The sequence below is a fragment of the Triticum urartu genome, chromosome 7A (genome assembly GCF_056163025.1).
Source record: "Triticum urartu cultivar PI428250 chromosome 7A, HENAU_Tu73, whole genome shotgun sequence".
Lineage (NCBI taxonomy): Eukaryota > Viridiplantae > Streptophyta > Magnoliopsida > Poales > Poaceae > Triticum > Triticum urartu.
The window spans coordinates 60858469-60863194 of record NC_141879.1 but is presented as its reverse complement, the minus strand read 5'-3'; positions in this window follow the sequence as shown (position 1 = coordinate 60863194).

Here is a 4726-nt window from a genome sequence, read left to right as displayed (position 1 = left end):
CAAAATACTAGCATCCATGCATGCATGCACGACCATATGTGGTCTTTAATCCCTGCAAAATACTAGTAACATCCATGCATGCATGCACGGCCATCTGTGGTCTTTAATCCTTGCAAAATAGCGTCCGTGCACGAACACTTTAGTCCAGCAAAAAATATTTGTGGTTGTACTAACTTGCAGACTTGTTGAGATGAACAATGTCGATTGACTGACTCGCCATTTATTCCACTCGGCTGATGGTGTGGCGACCGGATCGCAGCCCAACTGTGGTTCACTCGATTGATTCACCTTTTCACTCGACCGGCTAATGAACAGGTTCACTCGACCGGCTATCCCGGAGATGATTTTTGCACTCTAGACAATTAACATGCAGGCTACTCGGTTGGTTGGCTTCAACATGTTGTCACCAGCGCCATCCGCCTCGTCGTCGTTTCCAGCTTCGTCTGCGAGGCTATCGTCGAACCTCCACGCACGGTCACCAGCACCGTCCAGCTTGTCGTAGTCTCCAGCCTCATCTGCAACGCCTACGACGAACCCGGCGGAACAAGTCCCCAGCCACTCGATAGAGGATTAAGGACCTTATCCTCTCCGATCATTTTACAATTTAGTTCTCAAATTACTGTACAATTGCTTAACAGTCTCTTTTCTGTTCGAACCCAGGTTCATTCGGATGAGACTAAAGCACACTTGAATGACCATCCACTCCAACAAGTCCCACATATGCTCAGACGAATTTACTCGGATGGTTAACAAACCACTACGGCAGTTGGACAAAGACGTTTTGGTCTAGCAACCACTCAGACGCCCCGTGCGTCACCACTCCACGGGACGCGTCTACATCACTCGGACGCCCCGTGCGTCACCACTCCACGGGACGCGTCTACGTCACTCGGACGCCCCGCTCGTCGCCACTCTGCGGGACGCGTCTACATCACTCGGACGCCCCACGCATCGTCATTCTACGGCACGCGTCTACATCATCTGGACGTTACGCATGTCGCCACTCCACGGGACGCGTCTACATCACTTGGACGCCCCGCACATCGTCACTCCGCGGCACACCTCTACAACGCCCGTACGCTCCACGCGTCGCCACTCCGCGGGACACATCTACATCACTCGGATGCTCCGCGCATCGCCACTGCGCGGCATGCGTCTACTTCAGTCGGACTCTCCGCGCGTCGCCACTTCACGGGACGCGTCTACATCACTCGGACGCCCTACGCATCATCACTCCACGGCACGCGTCTACATCGCCCGGACGCTCCGCGCGTCGCCACTCTGCGGGACGCGTCTACATCACTCAGACGCCCCGCGGATCATCACTCCGTGGGACACGTCTACAATATCAATCGGCCGCCCCACGCGTTGCCATCGGTTGGTCACCTCATAACCACTCGACCGCTCCGTGCGTCGCCTCTCGGTTGGTCACCTCATAACCACTCGACCGCTCCGTGCGTCCCCTCTCGGTTGGTCACCTCATAACCACTCGACCGCTCCGTGCGTCGCCTCTCGGTTGGTCGCCTCATAACCACTCGACCGCTCCGTGCGTCGCCTCTCGGTTGGTCCCCTCATAACCACTCGGCCGCTCCATGCGTCGCCTCTCGGTTGGTCACCTCATAACCACTCGGCCGCTCCGTGCGTCGCCTCTCGGTTGGTCACCTCATAACTACTCGGCCGCTCCGTGCGTCGCCTCTCGGTTGGTCACCTCATAACCACTCGGCCGCTCCGTGCGTCGCCTCTCGATTGGTCACCTCATAACCACTCGACCGCTTCGTGCGCCGCCTCTCGGTTGGTCATCTCATAACCACTCGGTCGCTCCATGCGTCGCCTCTCGGTTGGTCACCTCATAACCACTCGGCCGCTCCGTGCGTCGCCTCTCGGTTGGTCACCTCATAACCACTCGGCCGCTCCGTGCGTCGCCTCTCGGTTGGTCACCTCATAACCACTCGGCCGCTCCGTGCGTCGCCTCTTGGTTGGTCACCTCATAACCACTCGGCCGCTCCGTGCGTCGCCTCTCGGTTGGTCACCTCATAACCACTCGGCCGCTCCGTGCGTCGCCTCTCGGTTGGTCACCTCATCACCACTCGGTCGCCTAGCTCGTCGCCACTCGGTTGGTCACCTCATAACCACTCAGCCGCCCCACGCGTCGCCACTCGGTTGGTCACCTCATCACCACTCGGCCGCCCCCCGCGTCGCCGTCGGTTGGTCACCTCATCACCACACACATTTTAACAGTATTTTTCTGAAATAATTGTTGTTGCTTATACTTGTAACCAAAATCCCCCGGTGGGTGACTTAGCTGTGAATCTGTTTCGCCTAAGTTCAAGAAATCCTACCGAGTGATGAGTCAGCCTCTCACTCGGGGGCTTAGCTGCGAATCAGTTTCGCCTAAGTTCAAAAAATCCTACCAAGTGATGAGCCAGCCTCTCACTCGGGGGCTTAGCTGCAGTCCAGTACTCGCCTAAGTTTGAAAAAATCCTATCGAGTGGAGAGCAAATCTCCCACTCGAGGGCTTAGCTGCAGTCCAGTACTCGCCTAAGTTTGAAAAAAATCCTACCGAGTGGAGAGCAAACCTCCCACTCGGGGGCTTAGCTGCAGTCCAGTACTCGCCTAAGTTTGAAAAATCCTACCGAGTGGAGAGCAAACCTCCCACTCAGGGGCTTAGCTGCAGTCCAGTACTCGCCTAAGTTTGAAAAAATCCTACCGAGTGGAGAGCAAACCTCCCACTCGGGGGCTTAGCTGCAGTCCAGTACTCGCCTAAGTTTGAAAAAAATCCTACCGAGTGGAGGGCAAACCTCCCACTCGGGGGCTTAGCTGCAGTCCAGTGCTCGCCTAAGTGTTTGAAATCCTACCGAGTGGAGAGCAAGCCTCTCACTCGGAGGCTTAGCTGCAGTCCAAGGACTCGCCTAAGTAGCCAAAATCCGACTTAGACAAGAGCAAACCTCTAACTCAAGGAGCTGCATCACAAGTATAATGTGCGCTCCATCCCTATCCGCAAGGACACCGAAACGAAGTTCGACTGTCACCATCGCCTCGTCACCAGTCGGCCACTCGCGCTCCTTCAGACAGCTAAGTCATTTTACATTTTGTTATTTCCGTCTTCCCGAGTGTCCCATAATTCACACATCACGTTCACTCGGAGGCCACGCCACCGAGTGTACCTCAACGCTCGGCTGCTTATTTTCACATACTTGCTTAGTACTGGTTATGTGACTCACGAGTCCACCTTCCATTTTTTCGCATACATCATTCACAAACACCATGTGTCATTCTTCATTTCGAGTTTGCATCGGTCCTCCGGGGCTACAACTCAGTTGAAACACTACACTTCCATTTTATTTGAGCCAGTATTCCAATGAGTTTAGTCGGATCCGTCACTTCGACAAATTCGAACGGATCCTTCGCTCTTTCAGACTCTTGCTGGTTAACCAGCAAGCCCCTTGCACTCCCAGCGGGTGTCTATGGGTGTTATTCACACAAATCATTTCAGCACACATCAAATTTCCTCGAGAAATTATTTCATTGGCTTGTGCCATTTTTACACAAGTTACGCGATCACTCGACGTCCCTATGCGCCAACTTCATCGCTGCTTGGACTCGGTCACCGTACCGGTCCTAGCGCACCACAACACCGGCCTTGTCGCTCTGTTGACTTCAAACACATCCAGCCAACCCCTCTATGGAATCCTCTTCATCGTATCAATGATATAGACCCCGCCAGGCATGAGATAGATAAGTCCCTTTTACAATTAAACTTCACACTTCACTCCTTTGTGAGTTTGCCTCTTTCGAGCATCACTCGGAAGCTTCTCCTCATCTTTACCCGAGTCCAACTCGATGAATTACAAATTATCCATTCAACACTATATTTCTCGTATTTCGACATGTCCGTTGTCGAAGCCTGTAGTATGCTCGGGGGCTACGCCACACTCGGGGGCTGCATCTCATTTGGAATGACACTCTCCTGAGTAGTCGAGTACTTCATCACCAGTCAGATCCTTCACTTCAACAAGTGCATTCGATCCGCCACTTTGACAAGCTTTATAATCACCCAGACGCTGTGCGCGCCATCTTCATTCCTACTCAGACTCAGTTGTCATGCCGGTCTTGTTGCGTCGCAACCACACTACATCAATCTCGTCGCTACATTAACTTCGAAACCATCTGGCTAACTCCTTCGAAGACAATTTCATCCACTTGGCAGGACACGTGGTCCTTCACTCGGCCACCTCGCGCATCCTCACTCGGCCGTTCCGCAGATCGCCACTCGGTTGCACACGTCTTCACCGCTTGGTCGCTCCGCGCGTCGCCTCTCGGTTGTGCATGCCTTCACCACACGGCCGCCCCGTGCATCACCTGTTGACTGGACACGTAATCCTTCACTCGGCCACTTCGTGCATCCTCACTCGGCCGCCTCGCACGTCGCCACTCGGTTGTGCACGTCTTCACCACATGGTCGCTCCGCGTGTCGCCTCTCGGTTGTGCATGCCTTCGCCACACGGCCGCCCCGCGCGTCACCACTTGGCTGGACACGTAGTCCTTCACTCGGACACCTCGCGCATCCTCACTCGGCCGCCCCGCGCGTCGCCACTCAGTTGTGCACATCTTCACCACTCGGCCGCCCCGCGCATTGCCACTCAGTTGTGCATGTCTTCATCATTCGACCACCTCGCACATCATGACTCCCGCTCCGCGCGTCGCCACTTAGTTGTGCATGTCTTCA